The sequence below is a fragment of the Cydia splendana genome, chromosome 10 (genome assembly GCF_910591565.1).
Source record: "Cydia splendana chromosome 10, ilCydSple1.2, whole genome shotgun sequence".
Taxonomy (NCBI): domain Eukaryota; kingdom Metazoa; phylum Arthropoda; class Insecta; order Lepidoptera; family Tortricidae; genus Cydia; species Cydia splendana.
Window position 1 is genome coordinate 17570119 of NC_085969.1, and position 25414 is coordinate 17595532.

Below are 25414 nucleotides of genomic sequence, written 5' to 3' on the forward strand. Positions count from 1 at the left end.
AATGTTATATAATGTCGTTTATTTCAAACAATCATTTCAATTAGATAGGCAAATTAACAATTGCCATAAAATTTATTCGACATTAACTATTTAAGGGACCCACAGATTACCAGTTAGCCGGACGATATCAGCCTGTCAGTTATTCAGAGCTGTCAAATTTTGCTTTTAACTGACAGGCTGATATCGTCCGGCGAACTGGTAATCAGTGGGCTCCTTTAGGTACCTATATAATTTTATAGCATCGGAAGTTAAGCATCCCTATCATCATCATCATCATCATATCAGCCAGAGGACGTCCACCGCTGGACATAGGCCTCCCCCAAAGAGTGCCACAATGACCGGTCTTGCGCCACCCGCATCCAGCGGACTCCTGCGACCTTAAGCATCCCTATACTCTGTATATTTAGGTATTTAAAATAAAAGTAAACAGACTATAATTCCCGCACCTTCCCCTAATCCCACTACGTGTCCAAAGTCCAAAACCCTACTACTCAGTTACATACAAACAGCAACACTCCTAACTGTACATAGGCGGACCTTATTACAAAACGCATAAGGTCCACCGATGTAAGTACAGTTAACAAATAACAGCGTACACTTTAAGACAATGATCTGTTTAATGATGATACAAATTAATGATTCGTCCGCCTACGAACTCGAAATAGGTTAACGACCAATAGCTTTAATTAATGTCATTCGCTCTTAGAGTATAAATAAACGACATGTTTCACACGCCATAACTTTTGTAAGTATAAGTATATGTTACGGATACTAACCCAAATATTTGCTGACTAGTTTTTACTCTTGTTATTATGTAACAATCACTTTTTTATTAGGTTGATCGATATAGAATACTGCCACGGGTTTGAGATATTTTAAACATGTTCTTAAATACTACTTAAGAACATGTTTAAAATATCGCAAACTTCACTTCACTTCACTATTTGCGTTTTTGTATGTAAAAGTTGTTCTTTATGACCTACATTTACCTCTCAGAGTATGGTCAATTGGTCAGAATTGACAAAATCTGTGCATTCAAAACTAATTTAACACGCCTTTTTTCCGCAAAAGGAAAAATGCTGACAAAAAAAAAGATTGACTCCAAATCCATCAAAGTTGATCTTAATAGCAAGGAAAAATTGGAATATTCCATAGTATGTAATTAAGTGTACCCAAACAGCACCATCCACCACACCAGCCATCAATGTATTTGGCTAGTTATACCTACAGTTTGTCTGGCTGTATCTTTGACCACAATCAATATGAACAGCCAGCCAGCATAGCCGTAGTAATAGAGGCTAATTTTATCAACCCTTCTATCTCTACATGACACCTCCAAACAAAAAGGCATTAAAAGCATTTCAACTTTATACAATGATACTCTTTTTAATTTCGCAGTGATAACTTCGAATAATCAACAATACCTACTTACCACTATGAAAAAACGTAACTCCAAGTAACACCAATAGCACATACGTCGTTTTAACCAGCAGAATATTCATAGAAGAGGGTACAGGGGACAATTGCTTCGTTAACAGAAACCAAGTACGGCTAATTGTTGCAAACGGCCGACAGTTAGTCAATAAAGGCTCGATGCATGTTCAGGATTCAAATTATGTATACAGACGTGAACCTTATTTCATCAAGATAAGGTTGGAAATTGTTAACATATTTTTGACGAGCTATCTTGGGTATACATCCACTAATGCTTTGAATTTCAGATAGTCTTAATGTTCTTGATAGTAGATTAGATTTCTCGGTAAACATACTACATATTAGATACTTTATGAAATATCATTATAAAAAAATGTACGACTAAATTGATAGTAATAAAATGCTTGACACCAAGTTTAAGTAGTTTAAGTTTAAGTTTAAGTTTAAGTTTAAATATGGTTAGGTATCATAAGATGTTGGACAAACAATACTTTTTTGACTCTGATTCTACACATACGAATATAGATCCCTCGTAAGTAACAAAATATGAAGCAAATCATCGGTTCCCTTAAGTATGTCAACGGGTTAAAAAAAATCTCATAGGCATGAGCACAAAAAACATCATAACTGTGGCAATGGCGCCAGTAATGATATTATTATCCACTGTAAAGATTAGAACAACGAAACTGAAGTTAACTCATGTTTTACAAACTTAAGACGAACCTGCTGAGAAATACATATTATGAAATAAATTACAGAAACAATCCCAAGAAGGATTTCGACGGTCATTATCTAAAGGCAGTTTACAAGTTGAACCCGACGATAAACATAAAGGGTTTAATGCTACTCTATGCCCATTCGTCATAGGTAAAGCTAACATAAAGCCCCGTACACATTATAATGTTCACACGCGACAAAGTCATGCCATAATTTAGGCGGATGCGCGAGCCGACAAACTTCAGGACACAATAAAGCACTATGCTACGACATTAATTACAGCGTATAGTAAAACATGGAGTGCCTCGGCGACTCACTATAAATAAGTCCAGGGGACATTTGCATGCTTGGAAGCACAAAGAAGTCGATATCGGTGCCTAATTATGAATTGTTAGAAGACACGATACCTTGCCTGATTTATCGTGCCTTATGGTCGGGAATAAATCTAGAACTGGTGCGTGTTTTATTCTATAAGCGGCCGCCAATTTTGAACGCCCGCGGCTAGATGTCGCAGAGCGTGATTAATCTTTATGCATAATCCTGGATTACATTATACGGTGCTTTAGTTTCAACATCGGATCCGACTTCGAGCTAACAAATGAGCTTGCGCTGGCCGGTGGTAATAAAGAAATTCTCAATTCCAAAGCGCTGACCCAAAAAAAGTATATTATAGAAAGGGGAAACAATTTTGCAGTAATGAGAAGAAAATATTAAAATTAACAGGCACGTTAGTATAAATAAAAGAAAATCTGATTGCATTCGCGGTGGCGGGCGAGCATAATTGAAAAAATTGTCTCTTAGATTGTTGGCAACGAGTCGAGTCGACCACAGTAATAAGATGGGATTACGCCCCCGTGTTATTGCTTGGAAGCGAACGGAGCGTCAGTCAGACAATTTTCCTTCTTGTCTTATTGCAAGGCTTTGTTTTGCTTCTGCATTTAGAATTACAAGACGGTTACTGAGGTAACGTATACTTTACCGACATTAACCAAATTTCAAATCACTTCTTAAAATTAGTGTGTAAAAATCATTTGGTATAGAATTCTGTACAAAATACATTATACTGTTGTTGTTGTTTGATAATACATATATCTTCCATTTTTTGGTATCATTGTGCATTGTCAACATCATAACTTCTTATAAGTATGTACCTATGTTTGATTGTTTTCTATTTGGGTGGATCGACTTTTTTTTTTGTTATTCTGTCCCATCAGCCAGGCGACAATAGTAGCATACCAACTTTGTTACAATAAATAGTATACTACGTTCTACATGTATGTAAGTATGACAGGTCTTATAATTGCCATATAAAATGTATATTAGGTTATTTTAAATACCATAAAACAAAGGTTTTAAGAGTGACTAAAGGGGCCCACTGATTACCAGTCCGCCGGACGATATCGGCCTGTCAGTTGTTCAGAGCTGTCAAATTTTTGTTCTAACTGACAGGCCGATATCGTCCGGCGGCCTGTTAGTCAGTGGTCGGCTTTAGGCGACCGTAACCACGGCAACGAGTGACAAGAAAAAGTTGATTGACCCATCTATAACTGTTTACAGATTTAGTGCATAATTATTTTCATTTGTATTTTCACGGAAACGTACAACAGTGTGCTATTTCAGTCAGTCACGGTACAAAATAGTTATTTGTACAACAAGAGATCAAAGTTTGATATTTCTTCGAGTGCTTATTTTGAGTCCCGTGCAAGCGAAAGATTCTATAATAGATCTAATTTAGAATCTTGAGCGTAGTAAGGGATTCAAAAGCGCACGAGATGTAAATAACTTTGATCTCGTGTAGTACACAAAATTTTTCACCCTAAGCAGTGAGAACATACCTAGAGGGACGGAGATAATAGAACCCCAGTATATCGAACTTGTATTAGACCCCGCATGTTGAAATGACATTTGACTATAAAGGTAACTTGAATGTATTTTTGTCTCACTCAGTGAGCAAAATCGCTTTTTGCTCACTGAGTGAGACACACTCAGTGAGCAAAATGCGATTTTGCTCACTGCGTGAGTCAAAAATACTCAGTGAGCAAAATCGCATTTTGCTCACTGTTTTTAAGAAGCAAAGTACCCTTGTTCGAGCTGCTGAGGTGAAAAAATCTGAGATTGACTGAAGTAGCATGACAAATACAAACGTTTCCGAGAAAATACGATGGAAAACAATTGCACTACATCTGTATCTTATTTATTTACTAATCTGGCAAGAAATTTCAAAATAAGGCACAGCCTTTCAGACCGTAATTAGAAATAATTTTTAACTCTTTCTGCGTTCTCATCACGGTTCATAAATATGATAACATGTGGTTTCGAAGTGGGCCACCACTCGCAGCTGCCAAATATGTTACGACGGTGTCAAACAACCGCGTCTGCTGGAACGCTACCAACACTATAACACATATTACTATCACTTATTGCATTTTAAACTTTTATGATTGCAAGTGCAAGTTGGCTAGTGCTGCAATGGGGGCCTTTATTTTATATTGGTATTAGTAGACTGAAAATGAAGTCGATTTGTTTTGCAATCTTAGAAAAGTTTTCATACAATACGTCGCATATCGATTTTCAACATGTATATAGATCATTGAAATAAATATACATATATAGGTTTTCCAGACCTTATATTTAAATATCATTATTTAATTTAATAATATTAAATGGATAAAGCCCTCTCGCGCATGAGAGGAGGCCTGTGCCCAGCAGTGGGACGTATATAGGCTGAAATGATGATGATGGTGATGAAATGGATAAAAACAGGTGGATACTTAAATGACCCAAAAATACAATATACATATTTAAAAATAACATACTAGAAACTGTCTACAAACCTATACAAAATGTTATAAATTAACATAATAACCGTACATTATAAAATAAAATATTTTTAATCAAATACATAATAGGTTAAATCCCAACTTATTGGAAAGCGTTACCCGTCGTCACCTATTGCCCTTATCGGTACTTAACGAAATTTATGTCCAATAACATAAATATGCAGTGGTTCCAAACATTTTATCAAATGAAAAGTTATAAGCGGCTATCAATTCGAGTTATGCAAATTTTACATTGTTCTTTATTTACAAGATTCTATTTAAATACTGTCTACAAACGTTAATCTATACAAATGGTGACATATGCTCGTAGAAAATGGCCAATTTGAATACAGTTAGCAACAATTCTCCGGATTAGTAAGTCACCCACGCACAACCGATAGTTAATGATACTTAATTATACACTTGAAAAGGCAAGCTACAATTTTATTTTGCACACAAACAAATAAAATTTATAAGACAACTTTATTGTTCAAACTGGCGTTATAAAACCATAAGAAAGACTGTAGGCAAATTGATATCAACAAAATAGCTTGGTTTTGTTTGCGTTTATTAAACTCAAATTGTAAAAAAAGTAGATGAATAAATAGTAACTAGCTAGTCAGGATGTAGCTTACTTGATGTCAAGGATCATCAAGGATGTTGCGTGTTTCCAGATTTTTGTGATATTATCATAGGGATCGTAGACCAAATCAAATAATGCTATCATTTATGTAATATACCTACAAAAAGCTAAAACATATGAAAGTGATAATCGTAGCTTCGAATATCATTTATTTCATACCTACGATTATCACTTTCATATGTTTTAGCTTTTTGTAGGTATATTACATAAATGATAGCATTATTTGATTTGGTCTACGATCCCTATCATAATATTACAAAAATCTGGAAACACGCAACATCCTTGACATCAAGTAAGCTACATCCTGACTAGCTTTGTTTCTTATAAAACACATTTGGTTTGCTAATGGTCAGTAATTTATTGGGCTCAATCCCTTTCGAGCCTTTATTGCTTATTACTTTCTTATTTACTTTTGCATTAGCTATGGTAAGAGGATTATGGAAATAATGTGACGCTGGGTAATGTTTATTTTTGTGCAACAGGCGTTTTAACTTTTATAGAAAAAACATTTGTTTTATTTTTAAAGGCGAGAAAGAAATATCTTTAGTAACGACATTAGGTTTATTTAATATTAAGTACCTACCTAAATTGAATTAAAAAAATATGATTAGAAGCCTTATACATTTTATTTTCTTGTATTTGTGTAAAAAGCACATGAAATCATAAAATGGACAGCTAATATTAGCCGCACTTAATTTTCATGAACAGCAATTTTTACTGTATCCACAAAAGCGGTAACAATTGGCTTACCAAATTCAATACTTTACACTTCAAATACATTGTGGTACGTTACCAGCGTTTCCATCAATCCTCATCAATCAAAAAGGTCGTGATATATTTTGAGGCTTAACACCAACACATCTAGAATATGTGTGTTTGCGTGCGTGTTAAGATGTTCACTAGCCATTTTCAAATTACATTGGCATTTGTAAAATAAATGTAGTAGCGTAATCCTACAGCTACAAAAAAAGGAATATTTGTAGTAAAAATACCATAAAGTTAAGTCTTTATAGCATTAGACTATTGAAGTTTAATAACACGAATTCAAAATTGATGGGATCGGACACGCAATTCTGCACTTCATTACAATTAATTCCGACCAGAACTCGAAGACATAAATCGAATTCAATAACCCCTTTTGACTTACGAATTGGTAGCTCTGACATTTTGTTATTTAAGGCTTTTACGATATTTAATAATTAAGAACCGCATTAATCATGGTGGACAGAAAGTCGTTTAATCGTGACCTTACACAATTTTCAAAGTTGAAATAATGAAAAGTTAGATAGCATCAGTTCATGTCAGTGATAAAGGGTATTAAATATTATCTGTCAATTGAATTGACAGTAGTAGGTATGCAACTGAAGTTGTTTACATGTTGCTAATTGTAATCGTAGTTTACATAACAACGAGTTTTCGTACCTACATTGAAAAAAAGTTTCTTCTGTTCCCAAAAGGTCCTGAATAAGTGTTTTTTTCTTAAGATGATAATTTTAAACATAGTACAAAAGCATACTTGCGGGGTTGAAAACTAACAGGATATACAAAATGTGATCGGGGTGGTTTTTCGTATCTTGTAGCACCTCTCCGCGAGATTTCCCTATTAACACCTCATCACAAATTCTTAAAGCTGAGCAACTTTATCATTCTACATCAAATAAATCCGCTAGTAGGGTGGCACATGGTGGAAATTTTAATGATCCCAACGTCCATCGTGACGGGGAGAAATTAAAAAGAATGGCAAGGAAACCGTCCCCGTTTTGCTTTTTAATTTTCCGTTCGCCGCCGGCTGGGGCTTTTACAGTTTGCGGCTGATTCAATCTGCACCAGTTCAAGTCGAGACGTCGTGTGAAAAATTGAATTTGTTGCCATTGTGTTGAATTTAAATTTCAAATGCATTATTGGCGCTTAAGATTCAAAAACACTTGCTAAACCTTTGAGGGTTTAATACAACATTTACTTTAACTAGGTACTTAAAGTACTTAAGTGTCTTAAAAAGATTCCAATAAGACGAAGCTTTAATAAACTTACAAGAACTTCGTGAATTCAATTTAGCGTTGTACATTATGTACAAGACAAGCCTCAAACCTTGTAACTTGAGGGACTTGCTTCAAAGGGGAAGAAAGCCCAAGTCAATACGCAGTCGTAAAGTTAAGCTCCATACGGATACAAACTCGGAACAATTCCAGGGCTAAGATTCCGATGGCGAAGTTAGACGCACCATCTAAAAGCGAATGAGGCTCAGGACGAATGTTCAACTATAATGAGATTCCTCTGATGTTATCTACAGTGACAACGGATCCCCGATTGCGGTGACCCCTTGGAAGATTTAGCAAGATTCAATTTGTTAAAACAAAAGTAATGTCTCTATCTAAGTCGCCCGGGGTTATTAAAGAAAAGTTTTAGTATTGGACTCTTTTGTTTCTTGTTTGATCCCGAAGATCGCTTTGAAGTGATTTATTTAGTTAAATTCTTATTCTTTTGCGACTTTTCAATGTTGATAACCCCTAATACAGTAAAATTATACATTTTGCGTTTGCGTCAAATCCGGTAGTTCTGATTTTTTGCAGGCTTGTTTATGATGTTGGCCCAATGAATAATCCAAGTTTGTGACCTCGAGCGCCGAACGCAACTTTGTCAAAAAACGTGCTCTGCTGCTTACTGCTGCAGGTGGTCGGGCTGGCCTACGAGTGGAACTTCAACAGGAGGTATATTCTCTATGTTATGCTCTATGGCAAGTCTGCAAAAAATCAGAACTACCGGATTTGACGCAAAAGAGCCAGGTTACAAAATTCGACAAAGTTACTGGATTACCCATCAGACAAAAGATAGTACTAAGACATTCAGATATTTATTCAAAAGCAAACTAGATATTTTATTGTAGGGATGATAATGAACCTAGGACAACGCGGGGCAAGTTTTATGAATTAAATTATTAACATAATTATCTTTAGTATTTAATTCGGCTCCAAAATTAATTAGTTCAATATTATATCATCAATTTTATGGTGCATTAATTTAATTTGTCACTAACAGACTTTTAATTAAACGTGAATCGATAAATTCATACCTACTATTCTCATATTTATTATGCCTGAATTCTTTTAAGTCCACGTATGTTATTCGGCATTTTGCAGTAATATAAAAACTGGCTTTTGAAATTTAAATTCAAATCATGCTCGATATAGCCTAGGGGCAACGTAAAAAATTTACCTGTCTAATTTTATAGGCACGGAACAACTATGGATGCCTTCATGTACCTACCTAATCGTTTCGACTGCGGCCGCTTACGTTTGGAGGTGTCAACGTACACAAATATCCAATTAATATGCCGTTCCATCCGAGACCTCTCTAAATTTATTGTGAACTAATGGAATATATTCTCATTAGTTTGACACCCAATGCCGTATTATAGCTGGCTGATCATTAGATGCCACTGATAAATGGCGATAGGACCGAATCGAAATTGAGATATTGACCCTCTCTATAAATTTTTAAAGCTACCGTTGATACCTGTGGCATTCTTTTTGTCGGTTAGCAAGTTTCTTATCAGATATTCGGATGCAGTTAACTTGTAATGGTTGTGGGAGTCGCCATTGAGGAACTGGTCAAAACTAATGCTCAGACGAGATAAGCGAAAGGATCATATGAGACTCGTATACTGTTAATACCTTTCGGTTTCGAAGATTGTAACGCCGGCGTTTCCTTTTGATTGTCGCTTGGTTTATTAATGGTAGTGTTAAGTAAAACAATAATGGCCTTTTAATGTTTGTCATTCTGTGTAGTTATACAACGAGACAATGGACGTTCTGCTTTGGCTTACAAAGTTTGGCTTTTGTATTCAACCAATAGACGTATATTTATTACTGGCATTATAATTTCTCAATCGGAATATATTTTAATATTTGTAACTGTGCTTTTATTGTCTAGTGAATACATTGGATTGTGATCAGTATAAAGTTGTTTTGTATTTCTAGTTTTATCTATGAAATAAGAATATAGAGTAATATAATGCAAACAAAGATATGAATATAAAACCAACTGATTTCATAGATAGGCGCACTTATCGTAAAAACAGGCACAGTTTTACGACGGCATAATTATTTAAAGTCCAAAGCTTGTACGAGATAAAGCAATCGAAGTTTACGACCGAAGGACCAATATGGGCGCGAACTGCGGGGCGCTAGGAAGACAGCAAAGGAGAGGTCAAAATAAAAGTGAACATGCCTCAGATCACGCTCAGTGAAGGGTTCCGTAGTAACGACATTATAGACCAGTGCCCTGTTTATCAAAAGCTTGTGACTTGTAATACAAGTGGCAGTCTCTTTCTAATAAAAGCTGTCAAAAAGGGACTTCCACTTGTATTACAAGTTACAAGTTTTTGATAAACAGGGCACAGAGCACACCGGATGCGTGTGCGTAGATGTGTACTTGCAGAGTGCACTAAAATGTTGGAGCCGCGCACGCACACGTCACGCAAACGGTGTGCCGTTTCTCATAAGGATTTGTAAATTACAACGCGCACGTGCACATCTACGCACACTTACCCCGTGTGCACAACCCTAAATGAATAATGAGATAAATAATCTAATATTTGAAGACACGAGCCTTAATAAAAGGCTGAATATATGAAGACGAGAATATATTTTTTTTACTTTAGTTAGATAATGGGGTGTATTATCTAACTAAAGTAAAAAAATATATATTCTCGTCTTCATATATTCAGCTTGCAGTTATCCCATAATTTATGGACATACTTCGGCCAAATACAAACATCTACCGAGGAAAAAAATCGAGAACACGAAACCTATTATAGTAATTTTGTTTTTAAATTTTGCCGTTTCATTCCAGACCTCTAAAAGTAAAGAAAGAACAGTTTAACTCTTAAATTATAGACCCAATAAAACAACGCGTAGGTAATGTATTCCAGCCGTGGCCGAGACTTGTAGCGATCGATGTTTATGTTAATTCTCCCAACTCCTTCTACATTGAGATGTTTCTCTATATTTATGTCAATACTTTACAAGTCCACCTACTGAGACTTAATTATTGATTTAATTATCTTAGCCTGTTTGGATTTTGCGAGAATAATGGCTTATTGACAGTTAACATACGTTATTAGAGTATAAATTAGACTAAACTGCTGCCGACTAAATGAATGGGCTTTTATCTAAAATAGCGTTATATTTAATTTACATAATTATATTTAAAAATGTATTTTTAAATAATATTGTAATTTTAAAGATTAAATCCATAGGTAGAGATCTAAGAAGTCAAACGATTATTTAAAACATGGGATTTTTATTTAATTTCTTAACTCGTTTAATTTTTACATTAATAAGTAGGTACATAACATAACTTTATAATTTTTTTTAGTTACAAAATTTTCATCGACGTAAAATTAAAATACTCTTTATTCTCATTTTACTTTTCTATTGTGGCAGTAAATTTCTATTATTCCTTTAAATGTTAATCTGGTATTTAAATAAATTGCCTTTTATAACAAATTGTCAAAACAATTTAAATAAATTCTAAACTGAATATATTAAAGTCACTTTACCTCGAATACATTATTAGTAAATGGAAAAAATAAATAGAGTAGATACAAAAGTACTTATAGTCATTAAATTCTCATTCCAATTTAACAATAGGTATCAAACATTTTGTTTTTCTCAATGTCATGTATAAAAAAGTTAATAAACATGTCAGCCTAGCTAGCAACAGCTGTCAATGTCATCCCTAACTTCCATAGATTAAGGACAAAAGATAATGCGCAAAGTATACCGCTTTCTGAGTCATTAGAATTGTAGGCCTGAGCCATAGTCCAGGTATACAAAAGTTAACAAAAGCTTTTATTTTATTATACGAATTGCTACTGTTTTGGACAAGTACGAACTGAATATGGCACGCTTCTAACCTTAGATGCCATTGAGGGTAGATACGATCGTTTTCGCCCACTTTTAGGCCGGTAAACAAGATAAATGTATTATGTATTTATAGATACTACCTATGACATACATTGCGTGATAGGTAACATTTTGTATAGATAGTTAAAGGGTGTTGTGATATTATTAAGTAAAGGCAAATTATCTAATAATGAAACCGGTCGTGACAATCGAAGCGCTGCTTAAAAAAATACAGCAACTCTATCCAAGTTTGATTTCCTTAGAAATTATCTTTTGATGACGAATAAAATGAACGACTGTGCAAAAGAAATTACATCGAAAACACTATCTTAGAAAATGTTTAGGAGGCTTCGGCCTAACAACACATATTTTTAAATCCTCTTGTTATCAGAAATTCAATGAATATTTTATTCGTTTTACTCGTAGGTGTTTAATTTAATCTTTGCAGAGTATTTATTGTTTTTTACGCATGTATTAAATTATAAAAGGTAATGATAAAAAAAATTACGAGACGCATCTGATTTTTATTAAATCCATCTATACCCCTCAAACACTCTAAAGTCTTACTGGGAAAGTAAACAGTGTGTCATTAGGTTTTTCTGCGAAGGCTGTAAAAAGGCGACTGTCCCGGGCCGTTTCCATCCCAGCGGGCTTAGCAAGGTTGTACGACAAGGTAGTTATCACGCAATAGGTGTGGATAAAACGGCCGTTATCGTCGGTTTTATCGTCCATACTATGGTTGCAGACGATATATGGAGTTATCCACATTTGACAGCGGTAGATGATAGAAGACAATTTGCATAACATGGTCGTTGGATAAGATGTGGATAATTTGACAGATTGTCCCATTTTGACAGTTCAACTTAGTTAATTTTAACTACGTGCTTCTTAGATGACGATAAGCCTTGTCGTGAAAGCAAAAGTAGTGAATAATCATATTTTAAGGTATAAATTACAGGTAAATATCAGTTTTTCTATGATTATATTGAGAGTTATTAGTTACAATGTTCCGCTGTATATAATATTGTCAATATTTTCTTCGCAGGGAAGTCAAATTTTATTATTCCTACTCGCGGCTGCTGTTGAAGAAAAATATCGTAAACAGCTTTAAGAAACACTTGCAGCCCATTTGATATGACGGACGAAGAGTTTCGGCATATTTACAGAGTGCGTAAGGAGTGTGCAGTGCATTTACTTATGTGCCGAATTTAACGCCGAGCTTCAAAACGGTGATGGGTTACCTACCAAAACATCTCAAAGGTAAAGCTATAAAATTGCAGTGTTTCTTATAAAGTTAATATGTATTCTATGCATAGACCCTATTATATTTGAAATCATTGATTCTATGTAAAACAGACGTCTTAATGACAATGCTACTAAACTCTTCAATACTAGGTACCGGCCTCATTATTATATGTAAAAGTTAGTATGTTAAGATATCTGTTGTACAATCTCTTACTTATGCTACTAACCTACTAACAGAGGTTACTTAAGCTACTATTTACTTCAACATTCATATCCTAACCTCCGAACCTAAGGGGGAAAATCTACTTGACAAAATTAGATTTACAGTACCGGTCAATAACATATGACCTTTGTGTGTTTTTGTATGAACTTGTAGTAGGTTAGTTTGTAGATTTCATATTTTACTAGTTATTTTATATAAATAATATCTGAGAGACCGAGCTTTGCTCGGAAAACATATAAAAACTCAAAAATGCGTGTTTTTCCAGAGATGAGACCTAGCTAAATTGATTTTTCGCCCCCGAAAACCCCCATATAGCAAATTTCATCGAAATCGTTGGAGCCGTTTCCGATATCCCCGAAATATATATACATATAAATAAATAAATATACAAGAATTGCTCGTTTAAAGGTATAAGATATTATGAATACTGAAATACTGTGAACTACAATAAGAGACTCAGCATATTACTAAAAAAGCTCTTTAAAAATAATGAAGTTGACCATACATTAAAACAAAAAACCTCTATGAAAAAATCATTACATAGACCAATTTTTCTCATCGCTGGACAAGGAATACTACTAAACTACCTAAAGCTGTGGAAGTCACTCACAAATATAAAAAAAGTTATACCGTAAAAGCATGGAGGTGATATATTATTGGCCGGTACTTTAATTAGGTACTTATTTGTTTTAGGTTCTAACAGTATACACCACACCAGCAGCACACCTACACCACCAGCAGCAGCAGCAGCTGCTGGTGTGTAACAGTTACACCTGCTAGCTGATGGCAACTACCAACGTGGGACTAGTCAAGATCATGGCTTGTCCATTGGAGCACTACTTACTGGATTGGCCACACTACTGTAAGCCTGAACCTCAAGCAGTTTGTAGATGCTATAAACAGAAGGTAAGTTCTTTTGACTTACTGAATTAAGTATTAAACTGTGACTTTCCACAAGGAATGTCTTAGTAACTTTTACTTTTTTGAATAAGTATGAGTGCGGCTGTATTGTGCATTGAGATATGTACCTACCTATTGTTTGATAGTTATGTATGATAAGTAGTTATCTCTGGCATATATAATCTGGGAATGCAATACTTATTAGGTTTAACTAAGGCACCTAGTTCTAATGTGCTGCCTTGTTTAATGGATATTATTCCTGGCGATTGTTTAGTATATATCTTGAGTGCACTAGACTGCACTCATGTGAAAATACTTACTCCATCGCTGCCACATGAACCTACTTTTACTTATTTCCTTCTTTTTCTTCCAGAAAACGTCTCGTGGATCAAGGGAAAAATTAGAGAAGACGCTCCTAAAAAACTTCCTAAGCATGCAAGCATACACAAAACCGGCTCTTAATAAGCTTAATAAATACATATTTCGCCTATTACTATGTTTTACTATCACACAAATACCTACCTAATTTACCTATATTTCTATACAAGTAGAGACTAGTAAACATTCAAGACGGATAATCTTCACACAGAACACCATTCCCGGGCATGCTTCAATGTAGGTGTCATTTATTCTTATTTTTCATTTTAGCCTTATGCGTACAAAATTTGTGATATATAGCTTCTAAACGTAAAATCCGACTCATATGCAGTATAGTACAATGAAAGCATAGGTAATAAAAACATTTTAGGCACGTTCTTACTTAAGAGGAAAGGGAGATGGCCGCTTCCGCTTCTCCATACAAACGTAGTCCTCATTTTCCTCTCTGGATATTGACATTATGGAAAATATTTTTACATAATTTAATGTATATTAACCATAAAGCTATGCCCCTACGTTCGAATTTTTGATTATTGTAAAAATTAGGAGCGGAAGACAGATTTCATACAAATTTTTAAATGCTCCTAACTCTTATAATAATTAAAATAAAATAAAAAAAAGAACAAATGTAGGGGCATGGCTGTAGTTGATGTTGATATGATATACAACAAATTGTATCAAAATATTTAATGTTATTATCCAGAGAGAAAAATGTGGACTACGTTTGTATGAAAAGGCGCGTCTTAACGACACGTCTAGTGAGTCTGGCGGTCAAAAGGTCAAATAAAAATATTCCTAAATGCTCTATTATGCTAATAAGTCTACTTTAGTGACTATAACTGCGGTCAGACTCAATACGCCAATAACTAATGTTGAATATTAAAAACTATGTTAAATTCCATTTAGGTAGATACAAGAATGACAATTCTCGTCACTTGTGGTGTTGTCAAGTCTTTTTTTGTTTACTAAACTCTATAGATAAGTTAACAATTTCGGCTCTGTGCTAGAGAGAATATTATAAATGCGTAAATAAAACAACTATTGCCAAAAAATTAAACAAAGTTTATTTACACATTAAATGTAGGTGTACAAACAAATCATTCACTGCCGTACCCGGTGTGAAAGTGCCCATCATGCCAGCAGCTTTATCGCTGGATTATTATACTATGAACAGCTTTTGTACCAGGAACGTCTCGGAGCGAGGGCAGTGGCGTAGCTAGAGGATATGGCGCCCGGGGCAGGCACCAAATTTGCGCCTCCCCCCCCCCCCCCCCTCTCCGAAACGAAATGAACTAACGAAATGGGACCAACCCCTAAGTCGCGAAAAAAATTTGGCTGTTTCATACGTTTTGGCTGGTCGAAAGTCTATGGGAGGGTAAACTCTTTTTTTCGCGATTTCGAGGTTGGTCCCGTAGCAAAAGTTGCTCAGTATAATCCCAAAACCTCCCTGGCAACGGGAATGTAATTATTTTTTAGCCATCCTGTATAGTGTATAGGAATCCTCAGTAGTCCACATATCGATGAATGTCGTCGATAGACAACATGTCACAGATATGCAGCAGCAGCTATTGAAGCATCAGGTTCCGTCAACTACGGCTCATATGCGCCAGCCGGATAAAGGGCTAGCGATCCACTTGCATAGGTAGTCTATTGGACAGTCCATAAGATGGTAACTTCGACAGGAGACCCCTAACGTAAAAGACGCGCTAACACTGGACACAACTCTGAAGCACTTGGCCCGCTCGCCTTATAAAACGAAAGCATAGCAACTCCCGCCGAATATCCCTCTGCTTGATAGAAGTTTCTGGCATAGAGTATTCACACTACGGGATGGTGGGCGGTAGGGCGCTACCGTCGTCTTTCAAGATCGAGTTCGATGCAAAAAGAGTTCCTAAAAGATCGTCTTTCTCCCTTTGCGCTGTGGGCCAGATTACCATCCGCATTTCACACTTCACAGTGGTGGTAAATACGACTGACAAAAGTTTCCCTGCTGCCTTTGGCAAGGCGGAGAGGTAGTCTTTAGCCCATTTTGGCGCCCCCCCTTGGACGTCGCCCGGGGCACATTTATTGCTATTTCATAACTGCTCATCTATAAGTTTCGTTTCCAATATAAATAGAATGCTTAACGGTGTAGAAAAGATCAACATTCCTCTCAGACCTCCAACAAAAAGGGGCCAAACTGAAAACCAGCGCTGGACACCAGTCTAGCACATGCTGAGCTTGGTACCCACGGCCAACATGTCTTGCTAAATGTAATTACCTATGTATAGAGTAGACAATAAGTTAGTACTTAACCTAGAATAACTTAGTACATACTTAACATAGAATTTATATGTAGGTATATGGTTTGTATTCCTAATATTTTTTCTGCCATCAACTTATCATGTTTTGGCAATGGAGCATTCCATGAAATTGACTACCGTTTGTCCCGTAGAAATGCAGATTTTCTGGAGATTTGCAGGTATAAGAGTTTCCTTTTCTATGACAAATGGTCAAACATGCACGGAAAATTATTCGCTTGCTTTAAATGGCGAAAAAAAAAAGTCGCAACACAGGAAATAAAATGCGTTTGTACGGGACAGCTCGTGGAATGCTCCAATAAAGTGGCATTCAGAGTGTAGCCTTGAGGTTGCCAAGCTAAGCAACCAAGTCAGGTGTCACGGTCTTCAGGTCCTCAACAGGCCCAGGGTATGAGTGTCCGGTTCTCAGGCGGCACCAGATTTTCCGAGGAAGGTCAAACCCTTTTGGTTTTTTAGTTGGGTCAGATATACAGCAACTCCGAGCTGCCGAAGCTGACCATTCCGCTATCCACCTATCCGAAATATTAAAGCTGCTCAGGCTCCCAGCTGTAGCACAGGGTCAGGGTGGGGTTATTCGTGATATTCTCAGCCTCCCTCTTCAACGCCTTGAGTCGTCGGATGTGAGGAGGGGCAATGTGACTCAATGCCGGCAGCCAGTGGCGGTTGTAGATCGGATAGTGCCTGAGATGCATCGCATGGTCTCGTTGAGCTTAACGTCCAATGTATGGGTATGTGCACTTTCAAGCCTCCAATATGTCATGACTGAAACAGAAACAAATTATATTAGATGAGGTCAGGCGCAGGCTAGTACTTACAGCGGTTCATTGCCAAATTATGTGAAATTAATGTCACTTTTAGAAAGCTCTCGTTTTTAAGCCAGGGGGATTTTTATGTTACAGTTGTCCGAATTATCGATTGAAAATAAATTGAATTTTGTTCTAGTAATTATTTATCCGTTATTAAAGTTGTATTATGTATCAAGTGTAGTTCTGTACCACGATATTCTATACGACACAAACATACCCACACACTTACATAGGCTGCTAAAATCATTCCCATAGTCAGGTATAGGTACAATAAACCATTTTACCAAACACAAAAAAAAATATTCCAGCTGCCAGCAGTAAAGAAACCAGCTTCTACTCCCAAGCCCTAACAATATAAATAAAGTTTTTAGCAAAAATATCATTTTTGGTATAAGCTTTTATCGCTGACTGTACTTTTCTTTCAACAGGCAACTAATACTCACTAAGACTCAGACTCAGACTCAGAGTCCATTCTAACAACACCAAGCACAATTAGTTTGCGTTGTTTTATCACAGTGTTCCCATGGCCACCTCATATCTCCATCATCAGATAGGCTCCATGTCATCATAATATTGCAATTGTCATCCGATTTACATATTGTTATGTAAGTATGCAAAATTTCATCTCAATTGGAAATCGGGAAGTGGGTCAAACTTAGCTGTCAAATGTATATGGCCAGCTTTAGTGCTAACATAACTGTTCCTAGTATTCCTATATTACATATTATAAGTAAGAATATTGTACTAGTAGGTATTATATTATTTTATAATCTTAGTAGAATAGGTACTAAGGGGCTATTCATAAATTACGTCATTTTAAATTAGGGGGGGGGGGTCTGGACATCGGATGATGGTAGCATTACGTAGGAGGAAACGGGGTCATTCGAAGCATGATTTTTGGATGATGTTGGGGGGGGGGGGGGGTGTCGAAAATCGTCAAAAATCGATGACGTAATTTATGGACAGCCCCTAATACAATTTATTTGTATTGAATAAGGCAGGCGCCCCACTGCTGCGCACGCTACATCCACGGCCCACGTTTTAAATCAAACCGTGGGCAAGCCCACGAAATTTTGTATAGGAACGTGGGTCATGTACATAGCGTGCGCAGCAGTGGGGCTCCGGCCTAATACCGTCCGAGAAATGGGCCCCTGCTCTACAATATATATCGCACTCAATCTATCTGAATTTTATCTTCCCTCAAATAAAAGAAAGATAAAGGTCGGTTATCCAAATATTATGACAATTACTTAATTACAATTGCCAGTCACCTGTTCGGCAGCGCTGCCTTCTTGTAAGTCGGAGACGAAGATTCCTCGGCCGGCTTCCGTGTGCCGCCCCTCGATGATCATAATGCCCAGGCCCGACGGACCCTGGAAAAGAAGATCATCATCATTAACTTAAGAGTTACTAAGTAACTTGTCGGTGGAGTAACTTCCAGCTTTCCCTATCTTGCACATAGCGTGCGCAGCAGTGGGGCGCCGGCCTAACTCTTGCAGGGAATTTGTAAGTTACTTGTGGGTATGGCTACTTTATTTATTTTATAAACTTTATTGCACAAACATATATAATTACGTAAAAATAGCGAACTTAATGCCAAAAGGCATTATCTACCACCTACTAGTCAACCATAGAAACAAATATGTGACGTTCCACGGCAAAAGGTACCTTATGGCGGCTGGCGCTTACGTCGCATAGCGCCGCAATAATATTGGAGCGGCGTTAATAGTTAATAGAGTAAGCGCCAACCGCCATAAGGTACATTTACCCGTGGGACGTCACATATAAACACTAAAGGTTGGTGCAAAAACCAATCAAAAAGCAAATGCAATAGGTATATCTTAGATATACATACTAACATAAACATACATATATGTTATAAAAATAAATGTACTAATATGTATATGGGATGATAGACACTAGACGAGACATTTAGCAGATGACTACCGAGCATGACTACTCAAAAAACAAATTTTCTTGGGGCTTGTCTTACAGGTAGAGGGAGTGCATTCCATAGATAGGTTGCCTGAACGGCAAAACAATTAGACATAAAACGGTTATAAAGAGGAAGGACTTAAAGTTTAAGTGAGCGGGAGTTCACATCCGGAACAGGCATAAAAACTACTTTTATCTTTATGTCTTAGATTTATGGCATAAAGTGTGTCTTTTTCTTTGTCAATAAACTTTTATTCTTGCTACAAAACTAGCTTCTAGAATATACAGAGTAAAAAAAAATTTTTTTTTTAAAGTGAGGTCTACGGGTTTCAAGGATGTTAATATTTGTTAGAATGCGTATGCACTTTTTATGCAGTGTGAATAAATGTATGCATAGGTAGTGTTGTAGTGTAACTTTTACACATCATTTTTGCCAAATCAACTTCCTGAAATTATAGTAGTGATAGAACAGGTTTTTAACAAACTTTTGTCACTTAGTAGAACATAATAGATAGAATGAGAAGAAATAGATAATAAGTGTCAATAATATTAAAAGGCACCAGAAAATTTTCATGATTTTAGTTTAGGAAAGGTGTACTTACATCTTCAATCCTTTCTTCTGGATCTTAGAAGTTATGTGCAATGTGAAGCATTGCATTTAGTATCTCTGGCTTCCGAGAGGCTCATGGATCTCCCTGTAGGTGTAGGCGAACAGGGGATGCTGAGTTATATATATTTGGCTAGCATTTTCTTGTGCGCCGAAGCATCGTCTGAAATTAAACATATTCATGACAAAACCAGTTAATGATCAAACGAACTATAACTTTTTCTATAAATAAATTAGAGAAACTTACATTTTGGGTGGCATTTCCTTTAGTTCACACAGCAAATCAGTATTTTTCTTCGACTTAGTTTGTATGTTCACTAAATTCACTGAATCATGCGCGTACGCGATGCTTGTCAATGTCAAGTGAATTGTCAGTTGAGAAAACACGATTATCCGTGCATGTTATAATGTAAGTCAATTTGTATAAAGCTGTCACTCATTTAAACATTTTTCAATTTGGAAGTGTAGTAATAAAACTAACTATTCGTTTTCAAACATCGTCCGACGCACGTCCGACATTTTAATAAAGCCAGGCATTAAATGGATTTTTCATAAACTCTAGGCATAGACAATCGTGGTCACTTACGAATGATAGTGGATAACTTTATACGATATCGACGTGGTATTCTTATCGTAGCCCGTAACCATGTTAAGCAAAACGATAAAAATACGACTATCGTTAAAAGACGACAGTAGATTCCACGCGCAATATGATATAACCTTGCTAAGCCCGCAGTATAATAAGTTTTTATGTTTCGCATTGCTGCAATGCAAGGATAAGTATATTTTCTTATACATTGACGACACAGTATACAGATCACAAAGCGGTTTAATAAGCATTTAAATTTAAATGTTTTTGTTTCAAAACTTTAATAACTATAGTTTAGTGTGTTTGTGGCGCAGCCTATTTTGTTTAAAAGAAATATTTTATACTAATAAGCGAATTTGTAGTTTTTTTCACATTATCAGCAAATAGTAGAGATGGGTAGGGGTGAGTAAATACTGAGTATTTACTCGGTATTTACTCAAAGCACCCGATATATACCCGTATTTACTCATTTAGGTGGGTAAAAACGATTGCTAATAAAATATTCAAAAAGTGAGATTTAAGAACAAAATTGTCTTTTATTGAAGAGTGCTAACGTGTATTACACAATATCTATAAAATAAAAAGCATATAGGACGCTTAATTTAGGAAAAAAAGGTAATTATTAGTGAGAGGCAAATTGTGATAATGCATAGTTAACAATTTTGTTTTAAATAAGAAGGTATTTACTTTAAAAATATGGTACTTCAATTCTATCGATGTTCTAGATAACTGCATGTCGCGCAAAAGTGCGTGTCTACGCGGCACTTACGACCTTTTATTAAGGGTTTTTTAAAGAAAACTCAAAAATGGCTCAACCGATGATGTTTAAAATATTGTTTTTTGTACTCTATTATACGGCTAATCTCCCTATATGTTTTCATATTTTTTCTGAACTTTGGTTCTAAAGTTATAGAGAGATAAACATTATTTTGGCCTTTCGAAACGGTTTTTTTCCAAAAATATTCATTTTATCCAAAAATGTTGTTAGAAACATTCCAGTTATTTTTAAAGACCGATTTAATGATGTGCAACACGTTGGTGGCTTCTGAATTTTTTTTCGTGACAATTAGTTACATGTATGGAGTGCCCCTCTTAAAAATACATTTCTTACAATTTGAGTACTTAATCCAGTAGCGGCTTCCATAATACACCTATATTTAAAATTTATATGCCCCTTTCAGCACTCTAAATAGTTTATACCCCCCAATTTGGGTATAAACGAGTAAATACGGGTATATTGAGTAAATACTGAGTATTTACTCGGTATTTACCCGTGAGTATTTACTCACTACCCATCTCTAGCAAATAGAAAAGCAATACGGTGATGATCATGTTTATTTTAGTTCAGTTTACCGAGTAATCTTTAAAAGTAAAGATTTATTTAATACAAGAAGGATTATTGTTTTTCGGCGTAATAAAATTAATTATCTCTTCTATCATTGAACTTTATCATGGTCTGATGTTGGGAAAAATTGTGACCCTGATTAAACAATATCGGCACTATTTATTGCCAGAAAAAAGTCTAAAAATGGATAAATAGATTTAAAAAATGTTCAATACACGTGCAGGGTACGTGTCAAATATGGAGAGAACTCTAACAAAAAATATTAGTCCATAAAATTATACTGAGTATTTACAGTCAGCGTCATATAGTAGGTAGCATCCAAAGTATTCAAATAGTATTCAAATTATATGGTGTACCCAACTATTTGAATACTTTGGATGCTACCTACTATATGACGCTGACTGTACGAGTACTTACCTACTTCTCTGTAATGTCATACTGCCCTACAACCATGTACTGCGCAGTGGGAGTTAGCTCGTTTCCTCTTGAACGTGGTGTGAAACGCGCGTTTTGTTCAGTATTGTTGTTATTTGAATAAATAGTGAAACGTTTTTATTATTCAGCTACTGTTAAACTGCAATGGCATTGTCTCTTCAATGTTTGGGTTCCGTTTGTTCTATTGTGGAGAACAAAGCTTGGATCGTGAAGGATATCGTTTAACTTCTTCATTGTAGTTTCGTCAAGGATTTTAAACCAATTTAAAGTTTGATGTTTAAATATGGTTACTTACTTTTTCGTAATTGAGCCACCTACTACTATTTACTATTTTATTCTCGCAATTATTATTTTACTCTCACTATTTTTATTATTTGGTCATTTTCATTCATAAAGCTTTCTATGTATGTTGATTTATCATAAACATAATTTTTATATTAATAAAGGTAATATCTACTAAAAGTATATTTCTGTTCTGTTTAAGATGAAAATGTATCTTTAAGTAATGTTGCAGAATAGTGCATTTATTTGTATATTTTCACAAAAATATTTTTAAAATTTAAACAAAATTTCATAAAGATTTCAATCATATAAAGCTGTAAAAAAACTTGAACAGAGATTAAGACCTAGCTTAAAATGCCGGTGGGAATCAGGTGCTAAAGAATAGAGATAACGAAAGGCCAGAGGGCAATATTATAATGCATCCATAGCACATAAGAAAACAAACAAACCCTAAGCTTAACTTTACGGCCGTCAATCAACCAAAACTTAAGACTAAGCCTCAAAAATAACACGCACCAACTCCTCAGGATTGAGCATTTTGAGCAACCATCTTGCACTCAATTAAAACACGTTTAAGGGACCGCACACACCTGGCCGCGATAAACATCGTAACTATTGTGAAACTTGAGAATTTCGATCCACAATTTTGACAACAAAAAGGCCATAATCGATTTTGGGCCCACAAAGGCAGCATTATGTCTGTCAAGCCGACTGTACTAACGTTGTTTGCGGTAGAGATTATTTCGGTTGGAATGAATGAAAGCAAAACACGATCCTCGAATATGCTGTCCCGTAATTGAAATCTGAACAACGCCCTCGAGGCTTTTTTTAATTTTCCTGTCCTTTAAAAATTTTGAAGTATCAAGTTCAAATTGTTCCTCGGTTTCAGATGACAATGACGTATTTAATTCACATTTGATCCACAAATTGCACGTTGAGATTCTATATTTCACTACCTATGACATTCTTTTGAAAAGATGACATGAGCTGCCAAAATAAGGATCACACGCATTGCGTGCTGAGGAAGATTAAAAAACTCGACAAGAAATTAATCGAAAAAATTCTTTCAACTCGTTTCTGTTGTGGTTTTATTGATTAATAGTGAAAATAAAGATGATCCTACACATGTGTTAGATGCTATTGATATTTTTGTGCTAGTAATGTAATTGGTACAAGGTTTTCTGTTAGTTTTGTATAAAAAAATGTTTATCATTTTCATAACTTTTTTTAACCAGAAGAATATTGGACAGAAATAGAGACATTTCGCAAAGTGAGACTATAGTTGCTTCAGAAAAAGTGCTACTTTTATTAAAATTATAACGTAAACCTGTAATGGCTATTGATTTCAAATAAATAAGCGGGTTGTTATTTAGAAATATTACGACATAGGTACTTGGTAATAAACAGGAATACAAAATAGCTTCTGAATATGAAAATAATATAGGTAATAAGTAATATTACTTTTAAACGACTTAGCAATGGAACACAAGTCTGTCTCTAGCATAAACCAATAGTTACAACAGGAAACGTATGCTTAAACAAAAAACCGCCCGTGGTCGTCATTACGTGTGGTTCCTCACTTTAGGGGCTGTAGGGAGTAATGATTAATTATACACTTTAGTCCTTGTCATCGCCTTCCACATGGTGGCCCTCCCAATAGTTTCTACAAGCCATATATTGCTATTGCTCACTTAGCACAGGTGAGTCGAGCAATCTGATCGTACCAGTGTTCGATTTGAACTCGAGATAAGTGATAACTATATTCAATGAGAGACTGTTACTACATGGGATCCGACTCAGCGTGTGTTTCGATAAGCGATTGCAATGACACTCCAGGTGCCTGTTATCTGATCGGAGAGCGTAAAAGGGTTTAAATGGACATCACGATAACGCCATTTTGAAATTTGTTCTCGGAAACCGTTTTGATTATGAAAAACGAACTTTAATAAAATGTTCGTAGAATGTCACACTTTTACTAGCAGATGTCTCATTTAAAATAATGATATTTAAATAGGCTGTGGACTGGGTTATTTTCAAATCAGTCAACAATATAATCATTTACAAGATTTTATTTTTCTGTTCTTAATTTTTATAACTTGATAATAAGGTCTGTGTATACCTACTTATGCTCATAATAGGCAATTTTATTGATAACATAAAGATTAGCCTCTTCGCCAGAAAGGAGACAGTAGAGATTTTCCCCGCTTATATCTGTGTTAGTCGTGGGTTTTGTGTTAAAATATTTAATTAAATATAAAAAAAAAATCTGTATATCATACAACCAGAAATCAGAAATTAATAAAATATATGTCAAGGGTATTTTATCATAATTATTATGCTTACCTTAAGCAACATTATGACAATGTTCACCGACCTCAGCTCCATCTACATCAGGTGTGTGCTCATTCCCTACACCCTAAAAAAAGCGGCCAGAATATTTCCCGCTTAGCTTGACCCAATGGAGCGAGAACCGTGCAATCCATGCCCACCGCCAAACAAAGCGTTGCACAAAAGCGCAGACATACGTCAAACAACAAAAACAGCGCTCGAGCGTGTACGAATGAGCGCACACTATCATTTACGCGACGATTTGTCATCGAGATTTGGCGGGGGGCGGGCGTTTTGGACGCGGTTGCTACTACCGGTCCGCCTTTAAAGCGACAAAAAGTTGGCAAATTGGAATGTTTTTTGGACAATCTTTAAGTCGCCAATATCTAAGGACCGGAAGGAACGCAAGTTTGAAGATTTAGTGGATGTACCTACTTCGCTGTTTGTATTGAGACACAATTTATGAAATGAACGCTACACTTGGTAAGTTTACAGTTTGTTCATATAAACGTCTGTCAAAAA

The 25414-nt window shown here is 35.7% G+C and overlaps 2 long non-coding RNA genes across 2 annotated transcripts in view; both read right to left on the reverse strand.

Moving 5' to 3' along the window:
* The window catches only part of LOC134794404 (uncharacterized), a 216811-nt gene that overhangs the window by 23872 nt on the left and 167525 nt on the right, over positions 1-25414 (reverse strand). The window lies entirely within an intron of this gene.
* On the reverse strand, positions 15274-19966 carry LOC134794626 (uncharacterized). Its single transcript, XR_010144704.1, has 3 exons — positions 19909-19966; positions 18643-18744; positions 15274-17327 (listed from the first exon to the last, which is right to left on the reverse strand). It is a non-coding gene; the product is annotated as an uncharacterized LOC134794626 (long non-coding RNA).